The sequence below is a fragment of the Notolepis coatsorum genome (genome assembly GCF_963971535.1).
Source record: "Notolepis coatsorum genome assembly, chromosome: 6".
Classification (NCBI taxonomy): domain Eukaryota; kingdom Metazoa; phylum Chordata; class Actinopteri; order Aulopiformes; family Paralepididae; genus Notolepis; species Notolepis coatsorum.
Window position 1 is genome coordinate 151,665,872 of NC_140170.1, and position 21,491 is coordinate 151,687,362.

Sequence of the window (21,491 nt, forward strand, 5' to 3'; positions counted from 1 at the left end):
ATTACAGACGTTTGGAGGGGGATGCACGCTTTGGACAGGGAATACACGCACTGTGCTGTCCTCACAATGATGTTTTTAATCAAAGGTAGACGGCCAGCCAAACTCTTCAATAAGCAACACAAGAGTCAAATGTAGCTTCCTTGTTTAATGTAGTTCTTGTTGACATGTTGCTAGGATAGGAGTAAAACTGAAACAAGAATAACATGCATTGTGTTACTGGTGCACGTAGAAATGTATAGACATACAGTATGTTTACTAAATAATTATATGTAAATCCAGAATTACAAAACCTGTTCATACTGTAACAAATGTAAGCTATATACTGCTGAGGCATGCTGTGCTAACATGTCACATAACTATCAGCCATTGGCATGTATTTCCCCAAGGGGATCAATAAAGGAATATCTTATCTTATCTTAATTAAATACAAACATAAAAACATCCCATCGACAACAATATGCTTCAAAACTGAAAGATAACCTTGCAAACAATAAAGGATTACTTACAGACAATGCTTACGATGGGGCAAATCAAAGGATTACAATTAGGGATGCTCGATATTGGCTTTTTTACCGATACCGATATTCCGATATTGTCCAACTCTTAATTTCCGATACCGATATCAACCGATATCAACCGATACCGATATATGCAGGGTTTCCCCCCCCAAAAAACTGAATAATTTCAGGTAACTAATAATTTCACTGGATATATATATAACAAATATTGTTATTGTTTTTCTTTTTTTTAAACCGATACCGATATTTTCCGATATCACATTTTACTGCCGATATCGGCCGATAATATCGGTCGGCCGATAATATCGGACATCCCTAATTACAATAGATAAGAACAGCATGTTGTTCATAATGAGATCTCTCACTAGGGAGCTGCAGGTCCCACTTCCTGTTTATCTGTGCGATACCACTTCCTGTTTGACCATGAGGCCCTACTTCCTGTATATACCACGTTCGACCAACAGGTGGTGTCAAAGCAAATCAAAACCATATAAACTGCCTGGGAGGCAAAACACTCCCCGCATTAAACGTGTACGCTATAGTACACATTAACTTAACTTCAGTCCTCTTTAGGCAAAAGAAGAACGATTTCTGAAACGGGTCTCGGGAATGTCTTTGAACGTCCTGGCTTGGGAAGGTGGAAGTGGAAGGTGGACATTTCCAGTGCCACAGGCCACTCGTTCCTTGCAGCTTGGCTGTCTTTCAACGGCACAACGTCGCCTTCCTGTAAGTTGCGGTGATCTTCGACCCACTTGCAACAACTCTGCAGTGTCGGGAGGTACTCATGTCTCCAGCGGGTCCAGAATGTGCTGGCAAGGGCTTGCACCTGTCTCCATTGGCTTTGGTGGAGGTCCTTGTCTGAGAAATCTCCAGGTTTCCTGTCGAAATATATTATTAATTTTTTTTTTATTATTTTTTTTTTTTTTTTTTTTTTTTTGCGAGGCCCCCCTTCCCGCGAGGCCCTTTTTCATCACAGACCTAAAATCTAGTTTTGCTTATATGCTTATATATTTCACATTAGACACGTTTGTAGAATGTGTCTGACTTGTTCCTGGGTCTGCAGTCCTGCAGCTGCAGACATACTCACTATTGGAGCTCAGCCTCTGGGGTTCTGCAGCAGCATTGGTTTCAACGAAGGGAGTGGTTTTTCTTACATCATGTGTAGACAGTGTAGACGGCGGCAGCGTGAGTCGGCTGCGTTTGACATTTTCGCGTGCAGCTTTTGACTATGCTTAGTTATGCCCAATAGCCAAGACGAAGAAAGAGGTCGGTCATTATCACGTTAGCTAATCTATCCAGAGGAGCGCGGCGCGGCGAGTGGATGTCTTTTCAAAAGAAGCAATACGCCGAAAGGTGTCCAGTCTGCCGGAAAGTACTCGAAGAAGAAGAAGAAGAAATTACACCGTGGGGCCAAGAAAGTTTCCTTCCACGTTGATACTGCGTTATGGTGAGTGACCGTGAGTCAACATATGATTATATACCCGCCGTGGATCTGTCTTTCTCTATCTGGAGCCAAACTGGTCGACGAGCTAATACTACTAGTAGCTAACGCTAACGGTGTGACATAGAGCCACGTGCCTGATTGAGCTAACTGTTAGCCAGACGCCATGTGTGGGCTGGCTGGCTGGCTGTCGGCCCACCACGTCCTCCCCACACCCAGTCTCCTCGGCCGGAGCCGTGGCCCCCCGTACTATACCAGGAGGGAGGGGTGGGGAGCGAAGGTGGAGGGAGGCGCGCTGAGGCCTTTCGTCAACGTGGAGACCTGTGTTGCGGCCTTTCGCCCTGCGCCCTCGTGCAGCCAGGTAACTAAGATTAATGAAAATGTCATGACATTACCCCACTCTTACTTCCTTCCCCTCCCGAATGTTTTGTTAATAACGATGTTTTTTTCCAGGCAAAACATATGCTACTTCACAACATTTGGAGATACGACATGTGCTGTGTGTGAATGGTGTAGCTTGTGTAGCTTGTGTAGCTTGTGTAGCGTTGGGCCATAGGCCAAAGCTGTGTGTGGCCTGGTGTCACAGAGTACCTGGCTAGCCTATTTAGCTGATGTCGGCCATTGGCTCCTTGCTTTGGTTTCTCTGGTATACCCTGCTCTTCTTGTTGGATTTAAGTGTTGATCTTTGTCCTTTTGAATCTGTCATACATGCTCTAGTCTCTAACACACACACACATGACAAACACACATGTTCTCTCTCTCTCTCTCTCTCTTTCTAACACACACAGTCTGCCTATGGCGGCCTTTCTCGATGGCTAGGCTGTGCTCAAGTCACAGTGCTCAGGTATTCTGCCACTGTGTACTCTCTGTTTAGGGCCAAATAGCATTTCAATTTCTTTCCAATGTGTCTCTCTCTCTCTCTCTCTTTTGATCTTTGTCCTTTTGAATCTGTCATACATGCTCTAGTCTCTCTCTAACACACACACACATGACAAACACATGTTCTCTCTCTCTCTCTCTCTGTACACTGTATATTGACTGTAGAACGGGAGCTCTCTTTCGCTCTCTCTTTTGCTATATGTTGACTGTATCATGCCCCGCCTCGGGCAGCGCTATTATTTAAGAATATGTTGACTGTATATATAAAAAAAAAAAAAAAAAAAAAAAATATATATATATATATATATATATATTTTTTTTTTTTTTTTTTTACCTTTGGGGGGGGGGGGGGGGGGCCTCGCGTTAAATCTCGCACAGGGCCTCGCATTTCTCCCAGGCGGCCCTGCTTCTATGGATAAGGCAAGCCTGTTGTTGTTAGCAGTTGTTTGGCACACACTGCGACCCAGGTTGTCCTCTGTAACTCTCTCCAAGTTGGAATTGTGTGCACTGATCAGGCCATTCTGTTGCTCCCCGCTGTGCCGCGTTCTCTCTTTCAGGTCTGTGAAGTTGGAAGGGTGTCCTGAAGCAGGGGAGGGGGAGTGTCCTGAGACAGCAGGGGCGTGTCCGGGGACGGCAGGGGAGTGTCCGGAGACGGCAGGGGAGTGTCCGGAGACAGCAGGGGAGTGTCCGGAGACAGCAGGGGCGTGTCCGGAGACAGCAGGGGCGTGTCCGGAGACAGCAGGGGAGTGTCCGGGGACGGCAGGGGAGTGTCCGGAGACAGCAGGGGAGTGTCCGGAGACAGCAGGGGAGTGTCCGGAGACAGCAGGGGCATGTCCGGAGACAGTAGGGGCGTGTCCGGAGATGGCAGGGGAGTGTCCGAGGACAGCAGGGGTGTGTCCTGAGACTGCAGGGGAGTGTCCGGAGACAGCGGTGGCGTGTCCGGAGACAGCAGGGGCGCGTCCGGAGACAGCAGGGGCGTGTCCGGAGACCGCAGGGGCGTGTCCTGAGATAGCGGGGGCGTGTCCTGAGACAGCGGGGGGGTGTCCTGAGACAGCAGGGGGGTGTCCTGAGACAGCAGGGGCGTGTCCTGAGACGGCAGGGGCGTGTCCTGAGACTGCAGGGGCGTGTCCTGAGATGGTGGGGGCGTGTCCTGAGACGGTGGGGGCGTGTCCTGATACGGCAGGGGCGTGTCCTGAGACGGCAGGGGCGTGTCCTGAGACTGCAGGGGCGTGTCCTGATACGGCAGGGGCGTGTCCTGAGACTGCATGGGCGTGTCCTGAGACGGCAGGGGCGTGTCCTGAGACTGTAGGGGCGTGTCCTGAGACGGCAGGGGTGTGTCCTGAGACGGCAGGGGCGTGTCCTGAGACGGCAGGGGCGTGTACTGAGAGGGCAGGGGTGTGTTCTGAGACAGCAGGGGTGTGTTCTGAGACAGCAGGGGTGTGTCCTGAGACAGCGGGGACGTGTCCTGAGACAGCGGGGGGGTGTCCTGAGACAGCAGGGACGTGTCCTGAGACAGCAGGGGCGTTTCCTGAGACAGCGGGGGTGTGTTCTGAGACAGCGGGGACGTGTCCTGAGACAGCGGGAGTGTGTCCTGAGACAGCAGGGACGTGTCCTGAGACGGCGGGGACGTGTCCTGAGACAGCGGGGGCGTATCCTGAGACGGCAGGGGTGTGTCCTGGGGCGGCAGGGGTGTGTCCTGAGACGGCAGGGGACGTGTCCTGAGACAGCGGGAGTGTGTCCTGAGACAGCAGGGACGTGTCCTGAGACGGCAGGGGTGTGTCCTGAGACAGCGGGGACGTATACTGAGACAGCAGGGGTGTGTCCTGAGACAGCAGGGGCGTGTCCTGAGACTGCAGGGGCGTGTCCTGAGACGGCAGGGGTGTGTCCTGAGACAGCGGGGACGTATACTGAGACAGCAGGGGTGTGTCCTGAGACAGCAGGGGCGTGTCCTGAGACAGCAGGGACGTGTGCTGAGACAGCGGGGGTGTGTCCTGAGACAGCAGGGACGTGTCCTGAGACAGCGGGGGGGTGTCCTGAGACGGCGGGGGCGTGTCCTGAGACAGCAGGGGCGTGTCCTGAGACAGCAGGGACATGTCCTGAGACAGCAGGGGCGTGTCCTGAGACAGCGGGAACATGTCCTGAGACAGCAGGGGTGTGTCCTGAGACAGCGGGGGCGTGTCCTGATACGGCGGGGGGGTGTCCTGAGACAGCAGGGGCATGTCCTGAGATGGCAGGGGCGTGTCCTGAGACGGCAGGGGCGTGTCCTGAGACGGCAGGGGCGTGTCCTGAGACGGCAGGGGCGTGTCCTGAGACGGCAGGGGTCTGTCCTGAGACAGCGGGGACGTGTCCTGTGACAGCAGGGGTGTCCTGAGACGGCAGGGGCGTGTCCTGAGACAGCGGGGACGTGTCCTGAGACGGTGGGAACGTGTCCTGAGACGGCAGGGGCGTGTCCTGAGACGGCAGGGGCGTGTCCTGAGACGGCGGGGACGTGTCCTGAGACGGCGGGGGCGTGTCCTGAGACGGCAGGGGTGTGTCCTGAGACAGCGGGTACGTGTCCTGAGACAGCAGGGGTGTGTCCTGAGACAGCAGGGGTGTGTCCTGAGACAGCAGGGGCGTGTCCTGAGACAGCAGGGGTGTGTCCTGAGACAGCAGGGACGTGTCCTGAGACAGCGGGGACGTGTCCTGAGACAGCAGGGGCGTCTCCTGACAGTGGGGGTGTGTCCTGAGACAACGGGGGCATGTCCTGAGACGGCAGGGGCGTGTCCTGAGACAGCAGGGGCGTGTCCTGAGACAGCGGGGGGGTCCTGAGACGATGGGGGCGTGTCCTGAGACGGCAGGGGCGTGTCCTGAGACAGCAGGGACGTGTCCTGAGACAGCGGGGACGTGTCCTGAGACAGCAGGGACGTGTCCTGAGACAGCGGGGACGTGTCCTGAGACAGCAGGGACGTGTCTTTGCATTGTCATGGCATTCTGCCATGAAAGGGAGGATATGTAGTGGAAAATATACATTAAATGCTTATATATATATGTAATATATTTGTTGTAGCTGTATTTGGACGGTGTACTGTGTCCTGAGACAGCAGGGGTGTCCTGAGACAGCAGGGACGTGTCCTGAGACAGCAGGGGCGTGTCCTGAGACGGCGGGGACGTGTCCTGAGATGGCGGGGGCGTGTCCTGAGACAGCGGGGACGTGTCCTGAGATGGCGGGGGCGTGTCCTGAGACAGCGGGGGCGTGTCCTGAGACAGCGGGGACGTGTCCTGAGACAGCAGGGGTGTGTCCTGAGACAGCAGGGACGTGTCTTTGCATTGTCATGGCATTCTGCCATGAAAGGGAGGATATGTAGTGGAAAATATACATTAAATGCTTATATATATATGTAATATATTTGTTGTAGCTGTATTTGGACGGTGTACTGTGTCCTGAGACAGCAGCGGTGTGTCCTGAGACAGCAGGGACGTGTCCTGAGACAGCAGGGGCGTGTCCTGAGACAGCAGGGACGTGTCCTGAGACGGCGGGGACGTGTCCTGAGACGGCGGGGGCGTGTCCTGAGACAGCGGGACGTGTCCTGAGATGGCAGGGGCGTGTCCTGAGATGGCAGGGGCATGTCCTGAGACGGCGGGGACGTGTCCTGAGACGGCAGGGGTGTTAGGTTGGAAATCCCCATGTGCAGTTCCCCATTCGATTAGACTGCCATCCGGTCGAATAGGCAAAGGGGCGGGGACATCATGACGCAAGGTTTTATGTGACTCATTCTGTTGTTTTACATCTTGTGTGGTCGTCAATGTCTCTCCTTAAGGACATCTTCCTGCCTTTGCGTAGCGGTGTTCTACCCTGCTGTTCGGCTGCCTCCAATACCTCTGCCTGTGCTATAGCGGCGGCTGCCTGTCTTTGGATGGCCAAAGCTTCAGCGTCCAGTCTCGCCTTGGCCAGTTCATATTTTTGTCTCACTTCCCTCTTGGCCAGCTCATATTTTAATTTAGCCTCTTCCACTGCGAATGATGATGCACATACACTGTCTGCCTCTGCCCTTGCACGTGCTGCCCTTGCACGGGCCCTTGTGGTGTAGGCTGAATATGTAGGTGTGCCGTTGCTGCTTGCGCCGACCCGAGAGGCCCTGCCGCTCTCCCTGGCAGGGTCCGTCATGCTGTTTTACATGCTGAGGGTTGATCTGTTGAAGGGTGGCATTGCACCAGCTGGTCGCTTGTCTTTTTACTGTGCTGTCCTCCCAATGATTTTTTAATCAAAGGTAGACGGCCAGCCAAACTCTTCAATAAGCAACACAATAGTCAAACGTAGCTTCCTTGTTTAATGTAGTTCTTGTTGACATGTTGCTAGGATAGGAGTAAAACTGAAACAAGAATAACATGCATTGTGTTACTGGTGCACGTAGAAATGTATAGACATACAGTATGTTTACTAAATAATTATATGTAAATCCAGAATTACAAAATCTGTTCATACTGTAACAAATGTAAGCTATATACTGCTGAGGCATGCTGTGCTAGCATGTCACATAACTATCAGCCATTGGCATGTATTACCAGTAATTAAATACAAACATAAAAACATCCCATCGACAACAATATGCTTCAAAACTGAAAGATAACCTTGCAAACAATAAAGGATTACTTACAGACAATGCTTACGATGGGGCAAATCAAAGGATTACAATAGATAAGAACAGCATGTTGTTCATAATGAGATCTCTCACTAGGGAGCTGCAGGTCCCACTTCCTGTTTATCTGTGCGATACCACTTCCTGTTTGACCATGAGGCCCTACTTCCTGTATATACCACGTTTGACCAACAGGTGGTGCCAAAGCAAATCAAAACCATATAAACTGCCTGGGAGGCAGAACACGCACTACTCACATCCACACGCGACATATTCGAGAATAGATTATTTCCTTATGACGACGGGGGACAGCTACAGGGAAAGGAAAGGAGAAGAGGGGTAGCAGACATATCGGACCACAGTGCGACATATCTGACAGTAGATCTGGAGGGAAGACGGAGGAACACGGTCTGGAGACTAAATGTAAGACTATTGAATAATAAGGGGTTGGTGAGTGGAATTAAGGAGAAGATATAAGGAGGAAAATGACAACAGGGAGGTCGACCCGAACATTCTATGGGACACACTGAAGGCGGTAATAAGGGGAAAATTGATGGAGAAAGCAGCACTACTGAAGAGAGCCAGAACGGAGACATATCACAATCTGATAGGGAAGCTGAAGGATTTAGAGAGGAAGCACCAGATCTCAAAAGAATAGGAAACGCTCAGGGAAACCAAAGTAGTAAGAGCCAGGATAAATAGGGAATTATTGACGGAAATAGAAAAGAAAGCGAGGTTTATGAAACAGACGTACTATGAGGGGGGACCAAGGGCGACTAGACTGCTAGGAGAATCAGGACGTAACAGAAGTTAAACACGATACACACAATAAGGGATACAAAGACTAACGAAATATTGAGAGACCCAGCTGAAATAGAGAGGACATTTAGAGATTACTATAAGACACTATACACACAGCCAATGGCAGCGGGAGAAGAGGAAATAGACGCTTTTCTGGAGAAGCTGGAGTTACCATCAATAGGGATAGAACAGAATGAAGAATTAAATAAAATAATTACAGAACGGGAACTGGAAGAGGCAATTAGTAGAGCAAAGAACAACAAATCTCCGGGGAGCGACGGATTCCCATCGGAATTCTACAAGACATTTAGAGTAGAATTGGCGCCCATGTTAGGAGCGGCATTCAGGCACACGATGGAAGAGGGCAAAATGCCACCCTCATGGAAGGAAGCCATAATCACCACGATACCAAAAGAAGGGAAGGATAGAGAATTATGTAGTAGTTTCAGACCTGTGTCCATACTCAACGTTGATTATAAGATGTATACATCAATAATAGCAAAGAGATTCGAGACGTTTATGCCAGACATTATAGATGAAGATCAGACTGGATTCATTAAAGGGAGACAGACGCAGGACAATGTAAGAAAGACATTACACATAGTGGAGGAGATACAAAAGCAGGGTGGGAGTGCGGTACTGATTAGCCTAGATGCAGAAAAGGCATTCGACAGTGTTAGATGGGTATTTTTATATAAGGCGCTAGAGAAATTCGGACTAAACGAAAGGGCAATGAAGACGATCAAGGCACTATATCAGGAGTCGACAGCGAGAATTAAGGTGAATGGCAGCCTGACGGATAGAATCAGACTGGAGAGGGCTACCAGACAGGGATGTTGTCTATCACCGACGCTCTTCGACGTTTTCATAGAACCATTGGCACAACTGATCAGACAGGCCGAGGACATCAAGGGGATAGAGATAAGGGGGACGGAACACAAATTAGGCCTATTTGCGGACGACGTGATAGTGTACATGAGACAACCAGATAAGAGCTTCCCGGCACTGATGGATCTACTGAAGGAATATGGCCACTACTCAGGATACAAACTAAACGTGACAAAGGCACAGGCCTTAGCGTGGAACTATACTCCAACGACAGAAATTAGGGAGGAGTACGGGATAAGGTGAGACATGGACAGGATTAAATACCTAGGGGTGAACATTACGAGAAGGGTGGGGAAGTTGTTTGAAGCGAATTATACACAGATCAATCAGAACATCAAGAGAGACTTAGAGAGATGGACAGTAATGCCCCTGGACTTCAACTCAAGGATAGAGGTTATTAAGATGAACATACTATCAAGGTTACTATACCTGTTTCAGTCACTACCCATACAGATACCACAGAACCAATTCAGGGAGTGGGACAGACTGGTATCAAGGTTCATATGGGCAGGGAGAAGACCACGGGTCAGATATAAAATGCTACAACTACCAAAGGAAAAGGGGGGAATGGCAGTACCCAGCCTACAATACTATTATTATGCAGCACAGCTGAGAGCAGTGGCGTGCTGGTGCAACGACAACTATGAGGCTAGATGGAAAGACATTGAAAAAGAAGGGGGGGGATACAAAGTACAGGTTCTGGTAGGAGATAGGGAACTATTCAAGGAAAAAGAGGAACTGTTAGATCCAATCACCAAGTGCACCTTGATTATATGGAACAGAGTAGTAAAAACACACAAGTTGGAGAAGCAGTCAGGGGTTCTGAGATGGGTAGCACATGACAAGAGGTTCGAGCCAGGGAGGGTGGACCATGGATTCAGAAGGTGGGAAAGAGGTGGGCAACAGCGATATGCAAAATGATAGAGAAGGGGAAAATGATTAGATGATGATATCTACAGATTAGAGATTACTATAACAAAGAAATAAGAGGGGACAAAGACGAGGAACAGAATGGAATAATTAGGATGATAGTAAGGGCGTACGAAGGGGGGAAAGGAAGGGTAATATCAGCACTGTACCGGGCTATAATGGCCAGCAAGGGACACACGACCAACTATATAAGAGAGAAATGGGAGAGAGAACTAGAGATGGGAATCACAGAGAAGGAATGGGATAACATATGCGAGGTGCAGCACTCAACAACAGGGTCAAGGGTATGGAAGGAATTTGGATGGAAGAACATAATCAGGTTCTTTATAACCCCGTAGTTTAAGGGAAAGTATGCACCAGCACAAAAGGCATGCTGGAGGATGTGTGGGGAAGGAGGGGGCAAATCACACACATGTATTCTGGGGATGCCAGAAGCTGAAGGGGTATTGGGAGGAGATAGGGGAGGCAATAACCAGAATAATAGGATACGGGTTACCCCAGACGGGCCTGGTGCTATACTTAGGGGACTTGACGCACAAGGGTATACAAGGGGGGGGACAAATATTTAATAAAGATAATGCTGATATCGGCCAGAAAGGCAATAACGAGGCTGTGGTACAAGGAAGACCCACCGACAATAGCACAATGGGAAGGAATAGTAGAGGAGATACAGGATATGGAGAGGGTAACACACATGCTGAGGCTACAGGAGAAATTTGGGGAAAGATGGGGAAAGTGGGAGGACTATAAGGGAGACGGGAACGACATCACAGAGGGAGAAGTGAATGCAACACAAGAAGGCGAAAGATGAGGGAGGAAAGAGGTTCGAGGAGGGTCATTGAACCCATGTCACACACTTTGCCTTAGTCAGTACTTTTTTTATTTTATTTTTTGATGGTATTATGATTTTTCTTTATTGTCTATGCTTGTTTGGGCCCATATTATTGTACTGTTGTGTTATTGATGTCATTGTAAATGTTGTGTTGTATGTCTATAAGTGTTAAATAAAAATGTAAGTTTAAAAAAAAAAGAAAATGAGTAGCATACAGAAGATAGTTCTTATCCCTAAAAACCAATGGATCAAGACATCTGAACCCAGTGTTGCAACGCCATCTAATATCCTTGATAAGGCGTCATATAAAATACATACAGGGATGTACAATATCCTGAACGATGCTACAATTAACGAAGAAGAAGTTACATCATCACCGGTTATGGCTAAAGCCTCACGTGTACATAATCAGAATGTTTATGCCAATGATTCTGAAAAAGCTAAAAAAAATATATATTCTTCTACATCGATACTTGGGCCTGATTAGACAGAAAGAACACAATCTCAATAAACGTACAGCTGTGGATACATCTGAGAGAATACCAACGGATAGAGACCCTGGAAATATAGAACAACTAGTTTCTACTCTACCCGCTAGAAAAGGGCTGACCTTCGAAGCTTTTTTTGGCAATCGAAGCTTCGGGGCCGAGCTTCGATTTTAATTCGAAGCTTCGAAAAAAAATTAAAAAAAAATATATATTTTTTTTTTTTATTATTTTATTTTTTTTATCTTATGTTGTGGGACTTGTACAGCACTTTCGTAAACGTTGTTGTTTTTAAATGTGCTCTATAAATAAAGTGGGTTGGATTAATTAATTAAGTAGCCCCTTTCGTGACTGACGCATCCAACAAGGTTTCACTCGGCTGTGTGATTTAATTCAAGGTGGATCGCTGTTGTCGTTTGAACAACTTCAGATTTCATGGGAACTACCAATCCCCCAAATCAAGAATGTTTAAGATGAATGAAGTAAGATTTTGATTATTTGAAATATGGCCTGTGTAGACTAAACTATGCACAGAATTATGTCAGTCTACAAGGTCCGGATTCTACATGGTCCGGCAATGTAGACCTTGTAGACTCCACTACAGACCAATTATCAGTGAATGTTCATGCATTTTTAAGAAGGGCAACTTCCACAAAAAAACAAAGAACTCACCAAAACATCTCAGTAGCACCTTATCTAAATGTTATATTTCATATATGGAGATTCATATTTATTTATGTATTGCATGCATTTCTACATTTTATTTCCTATTTTGTTTATTCATCCCAGTATCTTTCTTTCTTATGTGTGGAATTCTACAAGGTGCGCGCACACACACACACACCTACACACACACCTACACACACACACACACACACACACACACACACACACACACACACACACACACACACACACACACACACACACACACACACACACACACACACACACACACACACACACTTACATTTAGTCATTTAGCTGACGCTTTTATCCAAAGCGACTTACAAGTTCTGTACGACAAGACAGCAAGAAGGGTACAACTCTATCAGCTGAGTAACAATGTTCATCAAAGTGTTGCGTGTTACAGTGTAGGTTAGTTTATTAGGACAAGTGCATGACAGTAAGGTTAGTCACGGTTAGATTTTTTTTTCTTTTTTTTTATCATTTCAGATAATGGTTGAAGAAGTGAGTCTTTAGTCGACGGCGAAAGATTGGACGGGATTCGGCTGTCCTAACTGGGATGGGTAGTTCACACACACACACACACACACACACACACACACACACACACACACACACACACACACACACACACACACACACACACACACACACACACACACACACACACACACACACACACACACACACACACACACACACACACACACACACACACACACACACACACACACACACACACACACACACACACACACACACACACACACACACACACACACACACACACACACACACACACACACACACACACACACACACACACACACACACACACACACACACAAATCGAAGTAAAAAAAAAAAAAATTGAAAAAATTTGTTTTTGAAAAAATAATTATTATTATTATTATTATTTTTTTAAACTTCGATTTTTTTTTTATGTTCGAAGCTTGTGCCATCGAATCGAACGTTCGAAGCTTCGAAGCATTTAAGACAGCCCTTAACCAAGTAAAGGCTAGATTCATCCTGCATAAACTAAATGATTTACCTAACGAATCATGGAACACTAAAGGAGAGTTTATCTCTCAAGGTGTCCCCATTAGAGGTTCTCATATATTAGACTATCTAAAAGCTTTGTCAACTACATCTAAGCATTTTACACCTGGCCACGGGTTCGATATGTTTCTACAATCTCTATCAGAGGTTAATCTCCCTCTATCATATATAGGAAATAAAGATGTTTGTATGTGGTTGAATGCTCTAAAGACTCGTTCTATTGATGATGATGATGATGGGGCCCTCTATAATCCATATTCACCCTTTGAAGCTCCTATACTATCCGTAAAAAAGAAGAGGAAGAATACCGAAACATTTGAGGATACACCTCCTGTTAGAAGATGGATCAGCTTGTGAAATGTCACTGTGTTGTATTTTAAATAAAAATAAAACATAAATAACAAAAAACTGCAGCTTTTGTCTTTATTATATTTTATTACATGCGTTCATTTAACATTCTTAAACTACAAGACTTATTGGCCTATGGGATCCTCTGCAGTTTAATATACATTTCTTATATTTCCGGACAAAACTGCTAACTAGTAGATCATTTCTCACGGTGTCTGTAACTGACCGCCAAGGGTAAAGATGCCTATCATCTTTATTATCAGTAAGCTTTAATTTACCTTGGTCTAGATGATCAACTTTTCTTTATTAGCTCAGAATACTGAGCTTTCTATTTAAGAAAAGAATATTTCAGTGCCGCTTGTGCATTTTCATTTAGTGTCCACATGGGGGCAGAGCTCGTCTTTTCTATAGTATAAAGGTCACAGCATCCTGTGTGTAACCAATACAGGAAGTAACCCAGAGACAACGTCGGAGCAGACAGCGAACTATATAGAATATAAGGACCTTACTTCAGTAATTAACACCACTTGGTAAAGCGGAATAAGGTACGTTGAACACTAAAATGTATTATTGTTATTATTGTTGAAGAGGTCTATATTTGCGTGTGGTAAACATGTAAAGTGGTGCACTGACTGATTAGGTTCTAATCAAAAGCACCTGCTGCCGAACAAGTAACGTTACTATTTATCATTAGTTTCCTTAAATGCCCTTTTTATTATGGAAGACGAGTTCACCCTTGATATCATTAAATTCAAATGTTTGTTTGAACTCATTAGGTGCTTTGTTGTGAACAATATTGAACTGTGAACAATATAACTAATTATGTATGTTTGTGTTTTGACTGTCATAGTTTTCACGGTGCAAACGGAGCAAACGATGCAACCGTCACAACCTGTACAACCACGGTGCAACGACAACTACCAAAGAAAAGCTACAGTGCTGCTATGCTAAAATGCAAAAGAAAAAGAGAAAATAAATAAAAGCACCTGTACGAAACATAACCGCATCTTTATTTCACCACCAAGCCGGGGGGCAGTTACAGTGTCAGCTGTATAATGTTTAAATATGATATCATTCAGACTGTATCCTCTTGCTATTTGACAGAGAAAATATACACAATGATGTCCACAACAGGCAGAGAGCTCATTCTGTACACTACGGGTTATATAATAATAGGATTCTGTAACATTTTCTTCTAGAAATTCCCTGATATCGGAGGAATATGTAGTAGAATTTGGACTAAGTCCGAAATAATCAAAAAATGTCCCCTCTCGCTCGTTATCAAGACTCACAGCGAGCCAATGTGCCCCTGGCTTATTGCTAGGATCCGTATTAACAATAAAATAGACAGGTCTAATCCTTGTATTCTGTAAATTCACTTTTAACTTGTCACATGCCCAAACACCTTGAAAACAATCCCCTAACAAGGATGAACATAACGCTTGTAATTTTAGGTTGTTAATTTTTCTAATAATAGTCTACCAACACTTGATGCCGGTCATTGATTTCGAGAATAGAATCAAAACACGCATATACGATCAATGTAACAGTGGTTGGTAAAGCCTGTCGAAAGCGCATCTCCAGACTTAAATTCCCTGTAGATGCTGGGGAGGAGGCTATTCCGTCTTCATCAGGATCCAGATTTAAAAAATACAACCCATAGCCTGCTAAAAAGTCTGTGCGATCAAAAATCAGAGCAGAGTCCTTCAGATGTCGTCCTGTGGCAGTGAAGAGACTGTAGAACTCCCGAACGGCGTTACCTTGGTCAAAATGAGGCTGAAAATGAGCTTTCGATGGTATCTGAAGTCCGTCTTGGCTTAAGGCAGCATACTCCAAGTTAAAATGTTGGAAATTAAAATGATTTCTATTAAATGCCCCGGTATAGGAATCATGCCAGACTAAAGTTAGTATTACGTACTTTGGCAATAACCCGAGGAATACGTTATCGTGAGTTGAAACTCTAGAATTAGCAGGGATCGAGAAAGTCTTTACATTAATACGGGCCAACGGGTATAAAGCATTGCCTTTCTGTAAGGCAGAGGCGTGTCCTAACTGTACAGCTGGCGATACTATGATCTTCTTGACAAATAGAGTGGCACTCAGAATATGTAGAATATATCCCCCCGCAGCTGCCGACATTATACAGAATTCATCTTTAGCCCTTGTGAGCTTTAATTTTAAATCAACCTTATCCTTGTGCATCCCTAGCAATGGCTGAGCTCACTGGGCTTAAGAGATGAAATGATGGCTCATGTTTAAAGCCATATAATTTTAACTGTTTACTATTTAAAAAAAAAATGTTTACCCATGATTAACAGTAATAGCATAATCTCAATATATCTCTCAACAGATTACTCATATTTATGAATTATAACCACTCAAATATGTGTTTGTTTGATACAACGTTTTTTTTCATCGAAAAAACGGATAAATGTTGTTTTTTACCATATTTTTCATATTTATTTTTAAAACATTACCCAACGAAATATCTCGACGAAATACCTCTGAATACGAATCAAAAAAAATATTAAAGATTCGATGACTAGTTCGGCCAGAAACGGCGTTGAGGCGAAACGTTACAACGTTTTTTTCATTGAAAAAAACGGATAAATGTTGTTTTTTACCATATTTCTCATATTTTTTTTTAAACATTACCCAACGAAATATCTCGACGAAATACCTCTGAATACGAATACAAAAAAATATTAAAGATTCGATGACTAGTTCGGCCAGAAACGGCTTTGAGGCGAAACGTTACTAAGCGCTCATACTGACCCAAATGTTTTGCGGGAGGTTCCAATGGTTACTGCGGCTGGAATCTTGGGCTCGCCTCGCTGGTGGGAAGAGAACCAGACCTGCTCCGTGCAGGACACTTCCTCGTTGGCGCGCGCCGGCTTTGGGGGGCTTGTGTTTCGGCGTGTGGCGCGCTGTCGACTGCGCGGTCCGGTTCGCCTCTGGTTCTGTCTTAGAAAATCCACTCGCCCCCCCCCCCCCCCCCCCACCACCCCAAACCATGTCTCCGGAGTTTCAATCACCGGCAGCCCGGTACAGCCTATCTCACCTCCCCTGAATTGTGGCAAAGTTATCTGTAGAGCGATTACGCCACCATGTGTTTTACATCGGTAACAGCACATCCTAACGCTAGACGGGGTTCTTAGCTTGTGGAATATGCAAAGGTTTGGTAAATATATCGAGAATTGAACGAATGAGAGCAGATTTAAAAATGGTTAAAAATGCCGTTTTAACATGGGAGCGGACGGAGAGTAGAAAACATGACCAGGGGTAAACAAGGCACTAAATACTGTAACTATTTTTCTAGAGTGTTTCATGTTATAAGCTTTTGAGACAATGAACATATATGTAAAATTAAGATATTTACCCAATTTCATGAAATAATAATAAACACAGACACCGCTGTGCTCACACACACACTCAAAATATTTCAAAAAAGTAGTTTTCATGACCAGGGGTACACAAGGGCAGTAGACAATGGTTAAAAATATATCGGAATGAATTCCTCCTAGCAGATGAAATTCCCGAGATAGAGCACAAGCAACTCCTCTGGTTTTTTAAACCTATATTTCCCCCTGCAGCATTTAGACGTATATCATCCATGGCTCCAGCACTGTCTTTAGCGAATAATCCCGCACTGAATTGGCTATTCATGTCTCGATCATGGCACGGTAGGGGTGGGTCGCACTAGATTGACTGATTAAACGATCTTGCACCGTAACATCAACCTGGCTAAAACATTTATTTAAGGGATAGTTGATTAGAGAAACATTCGCATCGACGGCCAAATTGCTGCCATCAGCATTGGTGACTTTTGCTTTTAAATATAATAAGGTGTTGTTGAGATCCAAATATCTCTCTCCTTCACCTGGAATATGAAATTCTATAGGGGAGTCCCGAGTCAGAGCCGTTATAGGTGCTATTTCAATATAATCGTTTCGCTCTATAGAGAGCTGTGTATAAGGAGCTGCGAAAATATCCAACTCGGACTTTGAACATTCTTGAGATCGATGGTGAATCATGGTTATTATTCAGTTTAGAATATATCCTTTGGCTGGATACGCTTCTTCGTCGGACGTCTCCTCCGACTAATGGGTTTAGCTCTGCCGTTTTTCTTTTTATAACATTTCTTATTGTTCAAACGTCTGTTCATCTCACTCCATATCCGGAACCACTCTGCTCCCCTAGCCTAGTTGTCACTTTATGGATAGCGTTATGTAGAACATCTTTAGCTATATTACTAGCAGCTGTCTTTAAGTGGGGTTTCGCGGTGGCGAGACCCAATTTAAGAAAAGGCATCACAAACTTATAGTCTTTAGAAAATTGCTCCCACGCCTCTACCATATTGTACAGGTACACCTGCAAAACCTGGTAACCTATGCCCCACTTGATTTACATAATAATTAACAAAACGATTTGGGTCGTCATAGGTCTGCATGATGTCTTTCTTCTTTCTTTAATGTACACTGACGTTTAGAGGCTTAAAATGTAATTTTACAATTACTTTCCCATACGTAAAATTAACTAATTTGTCTCGATCTGTTGAACCTAAACATGAATAGTATTTATATCGGTTTTTGTGACTCTGGAATAATGCGTCTTGTCGTAATGGATATTGACAATATCACCGTATGTTCCCCAGACTTGAACTGTGGACAAGAGAGGTACGTATGCGTCTCCCACCAACTGGTGTTCTGAGATGTCACAGAGTATACGAACAGATTATATACACCTGTACCAAAATCCAAGCCACAATATTAGCTAAGTCATACCACTGATGACAATTCAAGCCCAGCATGTAGCATATTTTATTTTTTTTATATATTTTATTTTTATATTTTTCAGAACATTGTACAAACATGACAAACAGTATACCAACATGACAGACAAACATTTGCTATTACAACATGGTTACCAGCCATACATGACTGATAAATATTGTGTTTGGGTCCCTCATAGGGGGACTGTGAGATCAGATGGGCGAATCAGCTGCCGCCTCTAGCCTCATCGAGATAAGGCTAGAAAAAGGGTCCCAGATTTTTTTAAACCTTTTAAGTGAATCGGTTCTCAGGTACCTTAGTCTCTCCATCCGTATGACAGAGGTCATGTCCGCCATCCACAGTTGGAAAGAAGGTGCTGAGGAGGACTTCCACTCCATCAGTATTTGTTTTTTAGCAACCATTGTCCCCAGTGTCAAAGATTGTTGCACAGCTGTAGGAAAGCTCAGAGAGGACTCAGAGCAGCCGAAGATGGCGAGCTCTGCCCCCGGCTGTAGAGTTATCTTGTAGGCCTTAGAGTACCAGTCAAATATTTTGGCCCAGAATCCTGTTAGTGAAGGGCAAAACCAGAAGGCATGAGAAACTGTACCCTCTGATACCTGGCACCTGTCACACAGTGGTGAAACAGAGGGGTAGATCTTGTGCAATCTATGCTTGGAGTAGTGGAGACGATGCACAACTTTAAATTGGATCAGCTGGTGTCTACTATTGACTGAGCCAAGTTGTACTATAGACAGACTCCTATCCCATACAATATCAGATAGATCAATACCGAGTTCCTCCTGCCATTGTTCTTTAATCTTCTCAGTAGAGGCCATATTACAGTTGTCAAACAGACATACAAACCTAGAGATGAGGTGCTTGGAGTGGGGAGGGCTCAGCAATATATGAAAAAAATAATGTTCAATTGGGAGCTCTTTGAAAGCCTGAACTTTGGATCTAACATAATTTCTGACTTGTAAAAATCTGAGCCAGTTGGTGCCGGGCAACTCAAACTTCCTCTTTAGTAGATTGAAGGATGCAAAGTGACCATCTATGTATAAGTCCTTAATGGAAGCTAGCCCCTTCCCACTCCAGGCAAGGTAACCCCTGTCTGTCCATGGAGCCGAAAAAGAGTGATTAAAACAGATTGCTGTATGGATAGAAACATTTGGTAGGCTCAAAGCACCCCTGATTTGATTTAAAATTCTGACAGAGTTTTCCATGACAAAACTTAGTTTCAAGCTTCTTAAGATCCCGGGTACCCCTGGTTTGACAAATAGCATAGCTGGCAAGGATGAGTTAACAAGGGAATTAGCCTCCATTCTCAGCCACAAGGGGGCCCCAGGAGTCAATTCACCTGTTGTCCCCTGCCGCCAGTACATCAGAGCCCTTACATTGGCAGCCCAGTAGTAGTGCCTAAATACTGGCAAGGCCAGCCCTCCCTCAGATTTAGGTTTTTGCAAGTGCATTTTTGAGATTCTGTGATTCTTATAATTCCAGATGTAAGACAGAATTACAGAGTCCAGTTCTTTGAAAAAAGACTTTGTGAGAAAGATGGGAAGATTTTGACAAAGGCATAGGAATCTGGGGAGAGAAACCATCTTGACAGAGTTTATGCGGCCTATCATGGAGAGGGGTAGCACTTTCCAATTTTCAATGAATTGTTTTAGCCTTGAAACATAGTCTGCAAAGTTCAATTTAAATATTAATTTAGGATCTTTGGGTATGGTCAGACCAAGATAGGTGAGGCGCTCTTTTGCCAATTTGAATGGGAGATTTTCCAGGAAACCGGGAGTGAAGGTGTCAGAAAGAGGCATAAAGTCACTCTTTGTCCAGTTAATTGTGTATCCGGATAGCTCACCGAAAGAGGTAATTCATTCTAAAAGAGGGGGAATCGATATCTCTGAATTGTGTTGATATAATATTACATCGTCAGCATACAAGCTGATGCGTGTCTCGACGCCTCCAACTTTCAAGCCTACAAGACTTGGGTGACTGCGTATTTTTAGGGCAAGGGGTTCGAGCGAGATGGCGAACAGCGCGGGCGAAAGAGGGCAACCCTGCTGGACAGAACGGAGCAGTGGAAATCTGGTTGACTTCTCCCCGTTGGTTATAACTGAACATGTTGGACTGGCATATATGAGCTTTACCCAGGATATAAATGTATCACCAAACCCGAATCTATGCAGTGACTCAAACATATAAGGCCACTCACCCTGATCAAACGCCTTCTGTGCGTCAAGTTTGAAGAAGGAAAATCTATTCGGGATGAACCCTGTATGGTTGACAGGTGCTTATTTAGTCGAACAGCCAGTATTTTAGTAATTACCTTTCTGTCGAAATTTTGGAGTGCTATGGGTCTGAAGCTGGCCGGGTCTACTTCCTCCTTCCCCTTTTTTAATATGAGGGCAATATTAGCTTCGTATAATGTTTTGGGTAGGACTCCGTCCTTCTCAGAACTGGATATCATTCTGAGGAGTGGTGCGAGAATGTCACAGAATTTCTTGTAAAATTCAGCACTGTATCCATCTGGCCCAGCTGCTTTACCTGATGAGAATGATTTAATGGTTGAAGTTATTTCTCCCAATGTGAAATCACAGTCTAAATCCTTTCTAGCATCATCACTAAGTTTGGGTGTTTCAAGAGGGTCAAAGAAGTCGTTCAAATCAGATTGAGTGGGATCACATTTAGATGAATAAAGTTCACTGTAAAACTCCTTAAAACGGTCATTTATCTCACTGGGGTTAGTCAGCAGGGCACCACTCTTAGACTTGATGGAGAGGATTGACCTAGAGGCCTGAGCACCCTTGAGCTGTAGCGCAAGGAGACGCTCAGGCTTATCTCCCATTTCAAATTTCTTTTGTCTTAGTTTTAAAAGGAGTGTTTATTTGACCACCCAGTATACAGTTATATTCATACTTTAGCTTCAATATTTTATTATAATCTTCAGGGGATTTTGAGGCCTGATATGCCGTCTCGAGGGCGGGAAGAGCATTGTTAATCTCAATCAGTCGCCTCTCTCTCTCCTTCTTGGCAGTGGATTTATACGAGATTACATCCCCACGAATTACAACCTTTAATGTTTCCCACAGTGTCGTTAAATTCCATAAAAGATGTTAATTTGGTGGTGATATACTCTACAAATTCCCCTTCAGCAAGTAAGGAGGGGTTGAGACGCCAAGAGTAAGTTTGCTTGGGGATGGAGAGATTTAGGGTTATTGACAAGGGGCTGTGG